The sequence below is a fragment of the Schistocerca gregaria genome, chromosome X (genome assembly GCF_023897955.1).
Source record: "Schistocerca gregaria isolate iqSchGreg1 chromosome X, iqSchGreg1.2, whole genome shotgun sequence".
Taxonomy (NCBI): Eukaryota; Metazoa; Arthropoda; class Insecta; order Orthoptera; family Acrididae; genus Schistocerca; species Schistocerca gregaria.
The window spans coordinates 797,422,532-797,436,370 of NC_064931.1; positions in this window are offsets into that span (position 1 = coordinate 797,422,532).

Consider the following 13,839-nt stretch of genomic DNA (forward strand, 5'->3'; position numbering starts at 1 on the left):
GAGCGAGCGGTTGAATGGCTCAGAGGGTTCAAATGCCTCTGAGCACTATGAGACTTAACTTCTGAGGTCATCAGTCCCCTAGAACTTAGAACTACTTAAACCTAACTGGCCTAAGGGCATCACACACGTCCATGCCCGAGGCAGGATTCGAACCTTCGACCATAGCGGTCTCGCGGTTCCAGAGTGTACCGCCTAGAACCGCTCGGCAGGCGGTTGTATGTAATTACTAAGTATGGAGCTATGGTATCAGCATACTGTTAAAGGCACCTCACTGGTATAAAATCTGGGCCGGAGACCTTGCCTTTCTCAAGTGTTTTTCAGCTCCTTCTCTGTATCATGGATATCTTCTTCTTAGTTACTGATGTTGGCAGTTGTTCTTGATTCGAATCTTGGAATATTTACTTGCCTTCTTTCTGAAGGACTTTAGGAAAACTGTGTTTAATAATTCTGCTTTAGTCGCTCCAGTAACATCAACATTGTTTTCGCCCAATGCGTCTTGCCACTGGTGTACTTTACATACAATCAGAATCGCTTAGGGTTTTCCGCCAGATTTAGAGACAGAGTTTCGTTGTGGAAACTGTTAAAAGCATCTCACATTGAAGTTTGAACTAAATTTCCAGATTCTGCAGAACTTAGCTTCCCTTGGGGATTTTGAGTTGTTTTAAATTTTGAATGATTTTTTTCGTTGCTTCTGAACAGTGTTCTGACCTGTTTTGTGTACCACGTAAGATGAGTAACATATTTTTTTGTTTAGTATATTAAGCTTCCTTGGAATTTTTTGCGTAAGAAAATGTTCAAATGTGTGTGAATTCTTAAAGGACCAAACTGCTGAGGCAATCGGTCCCTAGACTTACACACTACTTAAACTAACTTGTGCTAAGAACAACACACACACCCATGCCCGAGAGAGGACTCGAACCTCCGGCGGGAGGAGCCGCGCAGTCAGTGACAAGGCGCCTCAATCCGTGCCGCCACTCCGGGCGGAAAATTTTGCGTTAAGAGGTAACGCGTAAGCTTTGGTGGTTTCCTTCTCTCACGTGACAATACTTAGCAGCAAATTACACATTGACGTTTATTATTCGTGACAGTAAAGACGTTCTTCAAATAATGGACGTAATACAGTATATTTATTATCTTGATTCGCTTTCGCCTCTAACACATCTACCAGACGTGGAGGGCTGCTTAGATCTTTAGAGAAACTTCTCCATTTTATGCTCTCTCGGACCGACTCGCAAAGACACAATAATCACGCCTATACTTGCTACCGTGCTCGGACAATTGATTCAAGCGAGCGAAAACACGCGCATCTGCGACCGCTGACTCGTTTTCTCCGTCGCGGCATAGAATAGATCACCGCCCGCAAGTACGTTGCTTTTGAAATTACTGACATAGTTTTCTTATGGTACTTGGGAGAGGGGGGGGGGAAGTTCGCCAGAATTTTTTTTTTTGCTAGGAAAGCGGTCGCGTATTCAAACAGGATGAAAAACACTGCAATAGAGACTCTGTGGAAGGCACTCGACAAAACCTTAAGGATTCGTTACATATACGATAGATACGATTTAACGAACTCTCTACTAGAGTAATGGATGTTAATTACAATGCAAACGACAGAAACGTAGCAAGGCGCCTCAGTCCGCGCGGCTAGCAGGGAATAAAATCTCCATCTATTTCACCGCATGCCCCCTCAACAGATGAACTAGAGCAGTTGACGTCACGGTTGCTATAGCAACCATACGCTATGCTCGGACGGTGGCTCTGCCCGTGAGTTGGAGCTACGACAAAGGGAAAGTCCTCTTAATTGCGTCTGGTCAGAATAGCGAGCTTCCTGACGCAAGAGAGTTCCACGCAGTATAAAGCAGGGAAATAAATCTTACGTCTGTAGTAAAAAGCAACATATATGGTCAGAAAAGAAAATTTTTTAAAAATGTGGCGAGATAAAAATATTCCATTTCACATGCTACCCCTGAATAACCTCCCCTGATTTTCACCCGACTTATCAGTAATTTCGAATTTCCTAACAAAATTGTCTTTTGTGTTCGCTCATTGCTTCCCACGTTTTACCAGTACTCTTTCCCTTTTCCCCCCTTCAGCTGTCGTAATTCAAATTTCACGTTTCCTGGCACTGACTGAAGGGCACAAGTCTTCGATTCGTGTTGTCTGGCTTTAAAGTATTCCTTGCATTATCTAAATTTCTATGGAAGAGCCGCACCCATCATCCCATTCCTTCCCCCACTGCAATCGTTCCAATGAATTCATAATTTTAAGAAAACAATCCCTGTTTAACTAATTTGCAGTAACATCCACACTTATCAGCTATTACACGTGGCTGATTGATTTTAACTTTATATACAATGAAATAAATGAAAAATAAATGTGTAGTATTCTGTTAGTAAGAATTTCGTGCATAAAATAAGGCCTAAATTTGCGACATTGGATGCAATAAGAAAAATACACCTTTCACTCCTTTTTTATCTTATTTCACACGACACAAACGCTAACACTAGTGTGATTGCACTTATATTAATAATATCAAGAAACTTTTAAAATTAGTTTCCAATCTCACGTTTATATTATTACTTACGGCAGCAGAATTCACAGTTCTGGAGTGACGTCTGAAACAGATTTCACTATAACTGAAAATGTAGCTTTGGAGCTGGAAACAGGCACCACTACTTTACCACAACAGGATATTGCTGCCAAAGCCATTGGATTCCAGTCAAATGGCCGCTAAGTAGACGTTGTTTTTGTAATTGTCTACGCCCCATCTGACAATGAAATGGCACGAAGACCAGTTTATAGCCAAGAACTTTGACAACTGCTGCATCAAAACGACAATACAAGAGATAGCAGTCGAGCGTGGTCCCCTGAACCTAAAGAGCACTGGAATATACCTGCAAACTTACATATCAGCACTTATTATTATTAACAGATTAGAGTTCTACGTCAAGATTATTTGTACATGGCGGATGCTGGCATCGCAGTCCTACAAGAAGTAGTAACGGCGACCGTTAACACGGTGACTCAGAAATATTGTGTAAAGAGGGCATCCCCTGGAAGGGTATAAGTCTTTCGGAAACCTGCAGAGGGATTTGAGTCCAGGTAAATAGTTTGCACCTGAAAAATATACACTCCTGGAAATGGAAAAAAGAACACATTGACACCGGTGTGTCAGACCCACCATACTTGCTCCGGACACTGCGAGAGGGCTGTACAAGCAATGATCACACGCACGGCACAGCGGACACACCACGAACCGCGGTGTTGGCCGTCGAATGGCGCTAGCTGCGCAGCATTTGTGCACCGCCGCCGTCAGTGTCAGCCAGTTTGCCGTGGCATACGGAGCTCCATCGCAGTCTTTAACACTGGTAGCATGCCGCGACAGCGTGGACGTGAACCGTATGTGCAGTTGACGGACTTTGAGCGAGGGCGTATAGTGGGCATGCGGGAGGCCGGGTGGACGTACCGCCGAATTGCTCAACACGTGGGGCGTGAGGTCTCCACAGTACATCGATGTTGTCGCCAGTGGTCGGCGGAAGGTGCACGTGCCCGTCGACCTGGGACCGCAGCGACGTACGGATGCACGCCAAGACCGTAGGATCCTACGCAGTGCCGTAGGGGACCGCACCGCCACTTCCCAGCAAATTAGGGACACTGTTGCTCCTGGGGTATCGGCGAGGACCATTCGCAACCGTCTCCATGAAGCTGGGCTATGGTCCCGCACACCGTTAGGCCGTCTTCCGCTCACGCCCCAACATCGTGCAGCCCGCCTCCAGTGGTGTCGCGAGAGGCGTGAATGGAGGAACGAATGGAGACGTGTCGTCTTCAGCGATGAGAGTCGCTTCTGCCTTGGTGCCAATGATAGTCGTATGCGTGTTTGGCGCCGTGCAGGTGAGCGCCACAATCAGGACTGCATACGACCGAGGCACACAGGGCCAACACCCGGCATCATGGTGTGGGGAGCGATCTCCTACACTGGCCGTACACCTCTGGTGATCGTCGAGGGGACACTGAATAGTGCACGGTACATCCAAACCGTCATCGAACCCATCGTTCTACCATTCCTAGACCGGCAAGGGAACTTGCTGTTCCAACAGGACAATGCACGTCCACATGTATCCCATGCCACCCAACGTGCTCTAGAAGGTGTAAGTCAACTACCTTGGCCAGCAAGATCTCCGGATCTGTCCCCCATTGAGCATGTTTGGGACTGGATGAAGTGTCGTCTCACGCGGTCTGCACGTCCAGCACGAACGATGGTCCAACTGAGGCGCCAGGTGGAAATGGCATGGCAAGCCGTTCCACAGGACTACATCCAGCATCTCTACGATCGTCTCCATGGGAGAATAACAGCCTGCATTGCTGCGAAAGGTGGATATACACTGTACTAGTGCCGACATTGTGCATGCTCTGTTGCCTGTGTCTATGTGCCTGTGGTTCTGTCAGTGTGATCATGTGATGTATCTGACCCCAGGAATGTGTCAATAAAGTTTCCCCTTCCTGGGACAATGAATTCACGGTGTTCTTATTTCAATTTCCAGGAGTGTATATGCAGCAATTGGCTCAACAGGGAAACGGAGTGATTTGCTTAAAGATGCAATTTTGGACATGTTTCTTATTTAGTCTCACATAATAATTGGTGGGCCCTTTAATTGCGTGCAGCGGAAAGAAAATCAAACATTAAATTTCAGTGCATACTTTGAGATGGAAGTTTTAATCGATGAACTGCATGTGGTAGACACTTGGGATTACTTCGAGCGGCAAAGTCATGAGTTATGCACGGTAACAGAGATTCCGCAAGCAGACTAGATCGACAATACATCTCTACATCAGTACAGGGTTCATGTCTTATTTAATGTAATAGCTTGTGAGTTTTGTCCCGTGAATTTCTCGGATCACATCACCTGTAATATAACCTTCAGACATACGAAGCAAACAATCTTTCTCGGAAGCAGCACTTGACAATTAAACACCTCACTATTGCGCAGCTAAGGAATAAAACAGTAGATCAAAGAAACGTGGGCTAAATGTCTCCGATTTCAGCCAAACTACAAGAAAGGTATTAGTTATAGGTTCAGTACTCAACAACTTAGGAAATAAAACAATTCATACTCCAGGAAAAAAGCATATCTGCGGAAACACATGACCTAATAATACTTCTTTTGATTGCGCGATCTGTGGGGCAACCCTTCAGACCTCTCTAATCATATCTTATATATAAAATGCATAAAGTCGAAAATAACTGCTTTGGCTGGGGGCTTCTTAAACAGAAAGCGAATAAATTCACGAAACATACATGACATTTTCGCAGGAACACAATTCCCTATTTAACGAAGGATGGGAACACCAATCAGTCACAACCTCCCTGATTCTTTATTATTACTGATTTATGCTATACTGGCTGAAATTTGGATATGCAAGATAAATAAAAAACCAGTAGGATTGCATTTGATCGCCGTGATAATATCCTTCATTAACTGATCGACAATCGCTGCGCAGATCGCTTCCTTGTGGAATCAAATTTGGTTAATTCCCAAATTCAGACCAGGTAAACAGAAAGTAATTAACTATCTGAAAGACGAAGAGGGGCAACGGCCTTGCAGCAGTGGATACACTGGTTCCCGTGAGATCACCGACATTAAGCGCTGTTGGGCGTGGCCGGCACTTGGATGGGTGACCGTCCAGCCGCCATGTGTTGTTGCCATTTTTCGGGGTTCACTCAGCCTCGTGATGCCAATTCAGGAGCTACTCGACCGAATAATAGCGGCTTCGGTGAAGAATACCATCATAACGACCGGGAGAGCGGTGTAATGACACCACGCCCCTCCTATCCGCATCCTCTCTGAGGATGACACGGCGGTCGTATGGTCCCGGTAGGCCACTCGTGGCCTGAAACGGAGTAAAAGACGAAGAACGCATGGTATATAACGAGCAACCTGCTACCAAACGTTACTCAGGAAAGTACTTCAACGAACAGTATGCGGAACAAAATGTGTACTTGGAGGCCAATGAGGAACTTCTATTGAATAGCCCCAGCATACTAAATCTGACAGAGAATGCAGAACTCTTAGACAACATTCGCCATCATGAAACACAAGTATTGCGAGCTAACATCCCAAAGATGTTCGGACTCACATGCGGTTCCTCTTCGTCGTAATGTGTTGACTCAAACACGTCTAAAGGTTGAACTGCACGTGTCGCATTACACGCCCTAAATTAAATACTTGTGACCTTTTGGTTAAATTGTCTGGCTGATGGAAAGTTTTCGAAATGGTATAACCATACAATGTTAATAGAATATATAACAACAGTAATAATAATAATAATATCGGTGGTCTTGCGGTTCTAGGCGCTCAGTTCGGAACCGCGCGACTGCTACGGTTGCCGGTTCGAATCCTGCCTCGGGCAGTGATGTGTGTGATGTCCTTAGGTTAGTTAGGTTTAATTAGTTCTAAGTTCTAGGGGACTGATGACCACAGATGTTAAGTCGCATAGCACTCAGAGCCATTTGAGCCATATCGGGAGCTAAATTAACGATCCATAAATGGTGTAGGCCACATAGTTGCCAGAATGATGTTTATTCGGAAAGCAAACTAACAGTAAAAGTGGTCTTGTCTAGTATTACTATTGTAATCGAGGGCATATTTCATCGCGAATTACCAGTCCAGAAATTTTCTAAGTTGTTTCACTTCCTAGCTACCTAAAGACGGACAGCCCGCTTTCGCGTCTCCACCAGGTCTGTACCCTTTGGTGTCTAGACCAGAACTGTCTCTTTGCCCGTCTCCAGCCGCGTCTCCCGCGTGCCGAACATCGTCACTCAACTGACTAGGGCAATTCCCTTTCTGGAAGCCGCCCATCTTATTGGCTATAGCTTATTATATATTATTTTACATTTTAACATACTTAAATTGTCAAATTTTGACCACTTTCACGTTCTAAATAAAGTAACGATGATTTCCAGTACATAAAAAACATTACATAAAACCAATACAATTTCCTTCTTAACTTTGAATATCACGGTCAGTAGCCTTGCACCAGTGTACCCTCTGACAAATAAATAAAGAACAAAAGTAACTATTATGCACTAAACTTAACAGCAAATTTTCTTTTACCTAATGGTTCAATAAGGCGTCGTGCTGTCATCATTCAATGTCTTTTCTGTGGAGGAATTGATGATCTGATGGTCAACTGAAAATACTGATAATTTAAATTTCCTATATCTTTTCAACAAATAAAGTTACAGAGTTGATCTTTATAACATTTTATAAAACTACCACGAATTAATAATTACCAAATTTTGTTTAAACTTGCAGTAAATGTTAACCTCTGGGTGGAAGTTCTAAAAGTTTGACCGTGTGTTACTTAACAGACAGAGGGGAGCGAACATGAAATTCGTAATAGTAGCAGTTGGTAGAAACAGAAAGACTAATATTTTGTAAGAAATTACAGTGTTAAATTTCCTGTAAATGAAGTATGCCTAATTAGGCATAATAATGGGGAAACATTATTTGTAATGAATCTATTTTTACTCTTGCAAAAGTGACTTTTATAGATACTTCTTCAGTCTTCAGAAAAGTGCAATGAACGCCTACAATAACCAGACGATCAACACAGTCGGTAGCAGTAGTTATCAGCAACATAGATAAGCAACCACAGAAATGGTAAAGAGACTTCATCCCTGTTAACCCCAATCTTCACTTCTACCTTTCACTAATTTGGCTCACGAAATGTTCACTAGGGCATACACAAGACTAAGTGGCATCTGGTAAGAATTAAAGTTTGACTAACACACAAATACACGTCACAAATGCAATAAGGTAACACTGTACACATACCTTTTATATGCGGGGTGATCAAAAAGTCAGTATAAATTTGAAAACTGAATAAATCACGGAATAATGTAGATAGAGAGGTACACATGCTTGGAATGACATGGGGTTTTATTAGAACCAAAAAAATACAAAAGTTCAAAAAATGTCCGACAGATGTCGCTTCATATGATCATAATTGCAATATTTAGCATAACATAGTAAGACAAAGCAAAGATGATGTTCTTTACAGGAACAAAACCAGAATCACGCATTTCCTCGATGAAAAAAGGCCCGTTAACGGTAGATGTGGTAAATCCAGCCCATACCGTGGCTTCTCATCGTGCAATGGAGTTTCCACGACAGTTCTAGGATTTTCGGTATCCCAAATTCTGCAGTTATGGGCGTTGACTGACCACTGGAGCGTGAAATGAGCTTCGTCGGTCCACAACATGCTACTCAACGAATCGTCATCTTCCGCCATCTTTTGAAACGATGTCGATGGATTTTGTACGGATAGCATCGGTGGGTACGCCTAAGTGCCAACCAAACAGTGGTGTATGGAATGCCGGTGCGACGTGCGACTGCACGTACGCTGACTTCCCCGTGCATAGACGAACCCACTACAGTCTCCATTTTTTCCTGAACTGTCTCAGCACCATTACGCCTTGTGCTCGGTCGTTCACTACGGGGTCTATCGTCTAAACAACCCGTGGCTTCGAACTTCGTAATCATTCTCACCACAGCTGCATTTGTCAACGGACCTTTACCCGTTCGAATCCCATTCCTATGGCAATAGGATCGTAACGCTGAAGTAGCACATTCCCCGCTCTGATAATACAGCTTCACTAAAAGCGCCTTTTCAAGTAACGTCAACATGCTGCGACTGCTGGCGCATCTGATTCTCTCTCTCATAACAGCTCCTTTTATACACGATTGTCATGGGCAGTCACTGACGTTTTGCTGTCCAGCGCCATCTGCCGGACATTTTGTGAACTTCGTTTTTTTCTTGGTTCTAATAAACCCCATGTCATTCCATGCATGTGTGTCAATTTTTACCTCTCTATCTACATTATTCCGTGTTTTTTTTAAGTTTTCTAATTTATACTGACTTTTTGATCACCCGGTATACATATACTCTTTTAAATAATCACTTTTGGTTTCTTTAGCTGGAAAATAACTATTCAGTTTGGTTTTTTCGTGATATAAGAGATCGAAAAAGGGGGGGGGGCACAAACTATCCCTTCTTTTATATATGCAAACAATACATACTTTTCATAAATATTTTGGATTATGATGAAAGCTTCATTACTTCCCCACTTCAGAAGATTTATCTTCTATTATTTTAATACCATTTACACTGACAGTACTCTCTACAGACTTATGAAAAGACTTCAATTAAAAGTTGATTTCAAACAGCATATAAACCAAATGCTTTATAACACCACTTGTGAAGCAATTGATTTTCACTGACAACTTTTATACTGCTGAACATTAAAACACTGATATTTGTAACATAGAAGTGAAGCAAAACACATTGGAGATTTTTATAAATTCATCAGTAAGAGTCTCCCTTGACTTCAATGAAACCATTAATCTGACTATCCACATTTATATATAAATTTGCATTCTGAAATTAGGCTTAATTATATAACACAGATTATTATCAGTTTTCACACACAGTATACCCTGTGTTTAATAATTTTGAGGAGAGGACCCTGTTAGGTACCATGAAAGGAGTACATTCATGGTACACAAAGTTCAGTAATATTTGAATTATTATTGCAAATTAAATCCCACAAACACTATGTTTCATACTTTTATACAGTTATAACATCTTGGATATGATGGCGCCATAGTGGTGGCAAGCACGATGCGGATATCTGGTCTCTCCTTAGAAAGTAATATGCTCTATTTAGTTCTTCTTGGGGACGTGAATATCATTTTTAGAGCCATTTCCAATGCGAGAGCGCCATTCTACAGCCACAATTACACCCGACGCCACTCCATCTCAAATTAGATATTGGATGCCTCGCTCGGCACCTGCGCTGTTGACTGGTCGGCTGCTGGCTGCTAACTCCTACCATGTTCTCTCGCTTTCGCCCAGATTGAGCGCCAATTCCACCTTTCAGCTCACGCCACACCACTTCTGTAGCGGAGGGGAATCAGTACATATTTTATATTATACAACACAAAATGCCTACATATGAACCAGTTTTTGCACTGCAGTTTTTAATACGTAAACAAACATAATTCATAAAATTCCATTATTTAATCACAATATTACGTTAAACAATTTACATATCAGAAAGTATCGCCTCCCTCCAGTGATCCAAAGAACTTAAGTAGTAACGAGTAAACACTCCTTAAATAAAATTGCACTGTACCGTTTGCTGACAGTCGATTGTGGTGCTACAATTTGTCAGATTAATGATGCGCTTCTGTATGAAATGTCGATCATAAAGATCGACCAAAGCGTTCAGATTTTAGCATTCAGGTCTTTGTTACAAAACTTATTAATTTCACTTTAACAGTAAATCCTAAACTATTATAGATATGTTCAATATTCATGTTTTATTGGGATCACAATGAAAATTTACGAAGGGTGGTAGATTAATATTACTGTGGCTTCTTTCCCTGAATTACTACAGAATTAAATAGTTTTCATAAATGTTTACCTTTATGGCCGATCTCAGGTCGGCCATATTTAACACTGCTACATCTCCCTGGCCACAAACAGCTTCTGTGCGGTTTCTTTATGACGTAGGTTCTCGTCTGTCTCACTTGCACGCTACAGCGCTTAGGCCTCATTCAGCTTTATAGACCCCTGTGAATTTCCCCATCGCGCGGTGAATCTGCGTTCTTTGTGGCACACGGTCCTGGACGACAGAATTCGTTTCTCAATTCCTGAAGGCTGATTCTTTTGTCCATATATTTACGTGAGAGCGAAATGCTCGTTAACTCACACAACTCCACTTTATAACATGTTGGCGTGCCATACATGATATGAAGTAGCACCCAAATTTACTATTCAAAAATTCATAATACAATAACATAAACATCCTAAGCGCCAGATCAATAGCGTAATTACTTGTAGTGGGGTTGATCCAGCATGCGTTAAATTTAAAGCAACTTATATCTGACATAAATTATGAATTGCGGCATATTAATTAAATGCCAAATAAAACTATACATTTATCAAAATCGACTGTCTATTGAAACATCAGCGCCACTGTCCTCATTTTCACAGAACGTTTTCGTCACAACGAAGTCTCCAGCGGCGCTCCACAGATTCGGATCCGAGAACCTCGCCAAAATTCTTTATGACTCTGCGTTGCATCGCCATCGTTTTGTGGGAGAAAATCTGTTGAAATTGGGTGTAGATACTAGAAAAAAAGCTTTCCGAAACCACCCAGGATCTGCACTGAACACTTCCCCCAGTGGAATCGATAAAAAATTATCGAAACTACACAGTAAACAACTGATTTACAGCGTTTGCAAGATGCTCATTCTACAATTATTCGTTAGTCATGTCCCACTAGAGACCTGAATATCGTGACAGTTTCCAGTCGACTTCATCGGCAAATTAATATTTACTTTTCATTTAAATAACTCCCCTAGACTCGAAACTAACAACAAATATGAACAAATCTCACTCCTTATTTAATTCCGTGAAATGAAGCTCCGTATACAAACCGATACTCATACAACAAATTATTCCCACAAATATTCTCAGATATTTAGATAAATATACATCTGTTTTCCCAGGTAAGCATTATTAATTTTCTTTTTCAAAATTTCTCTGACCTCCATGCACCCAAATTGGCGTGACCATAACTTATAATTTGGATAGTACAACTGACATAAAACCATCCAAAGACTTAAGTCTAAAACAGGCATACACATCAATAAATCCCTTATGTACAGCCAAAAACCTACTTTATATGCATACTGTGGATTGATTTTTGACTTGACACCGTTCACCAAATAACTGATTTCTCCGAGCCCCTCGCACCGAAATGTGCGTCGGAACTATCTCTTTATAATTGCACAGACCTCGTGCCAAAAAAATCCTTATGCGACGAAACAAAAAAAAAAAATCTACAATAAATACTGAAATAAAACATTGCAAATTACCCCTCCAATTAATCTTATAATCTAAACAGAGATACACTTATTTCTTAACCTACTTTCCCCTTCTCAATGTACCATCTCAATTCTGTCACATTTCTTAATCCAAGAAGTTTTCCTGAAACATGGTATTTGAGTCGGTAGGCGATAGGGTGCGGACATTCTGCCACTGCAAATGGCCCATAGTACAGCTCTAACAACTTTTTTATTTCTCCATCCACTTCGCTGGACTTTACGTACTAGGACTCCTTCTCCTATTTTGTATTTAATTGGTTTGTACCACCCACCATGCCGATTCTTCCTTTCTGCTGCCAACTTCTCCATAAGGGATTTTAGCGCCTGCTCCCTCCCAGTGGCCGACTCAGTTAGGCGCTGCGGAACTCCACAATTTCCGTTAATAGAAATTTCGGTTTGACTCTCGTCATCACTTCCAAGGGCGAATATCTAGTTGCGTTACTTTTCACACTGTTTAGAACGTCATCAAATGAAAGTACGTATTCCACCCGCTTTGAGTGTTTATCACTCGCGCAAGTCCGACACAGTCGTCCAACTTCTCTCATATACCGCTCACAAGAGTTACTAGCCGGATGGTACACGGATATTTTAATGTGTTTTATTTCGTGTTAGCAGAAAAGCCAACCCCGTGTTACGAATGGGGGCCGAAATGCACGCGCTTTAGCTCATGCAGGCTGGCGTGAGGAGAGAAGAATTATACTGCCGTGAGGCCTGGAACATGACAAGGAATGAGAATTCAGAAAGCGGACGTAATTAGTTTGATATTTAACTTTAATCCATTAATGATGAACGTCGTTCTTGACGGTACATGATTCACAATATTATCAGTTCAAAATACACTCCTGGAAATTGAAATAAGAACACCGTGAATTCATTGTCCCAGGAAGGGGAAAATTAAATGACACATTCCTGGGGTCAGATACATCACATGAGCACACTGACAGAACCACGGGCACATAGACACCGGCAACAGAGCATGCACAATGTCGGCACTAGTACAGTGTATATCCACCTTTCGAAGCAATGCAGGCTGATATTCTCCCATGGAGACGATCGTAGAAATGCTGGATGTAGTCCTGTGGAACGGCTTGCCATGCCATTTCCACCTGGTGCCTCAGTTGGACCAGCGTTCGTGCTGGACGTGCAGACCGCGTGAGACGACGCTTCATCCAGTCCCAAACATGCTCAATGGGGGACAGATCCGGAGATCTTGCTGGCCAGGGTAGTTGACTTACACCTTCTAGAGCACCTTGGGTGGCACGGGATACATGCGGACGTGCATTGTCCTGTTGGAACAGCAAGTTCCCTTGCCGGTCTAGGAATGGTAGAACGATGGGTTCGATGACGGTTTGGATGTACCGTGCACTATTCAGTGTCCTCTCGACGATCACCAGAGGTGTACGGCCAGTGTAGGAGATCGCTCCCCACACCATGATGCCGGGTGTTGGCCCTGTGTGCCTCGGTCGTATGCAGTCCTGATTGTGGCGCTCACCTGCATGGCGCCAAAAACGCATACGACCATCATTGGCACTAAGGCAGAAGCGACTCTCATCGCTGAAGACGACACGTCTCCATTCGTCCCTCCATTCACGCCTGTCGCGACACCACTGGAGGCGGGCTGCACGATGTTGGGGCGTGAGCGGAAGACGGCCTAACGGTGTGCGGGACCGTAGCCCAGCTTCATGGAGACGGTTGCGAATGGTCCTCGCCGATACCGCAGGAGCAACAGTGTCCCTGATTTGCTGGGAAGTGGCGGTGCAGTCCCCTACGGCACTGCGTAGGATCCTACGGTCTTGGCGTGCATCCGTGCGTCGCTGCGGTCCGGTCCCATGTCGACGGACACGTGCACCTTCCGCCGACCACTGGCGACAACATCGATGTACTGTGG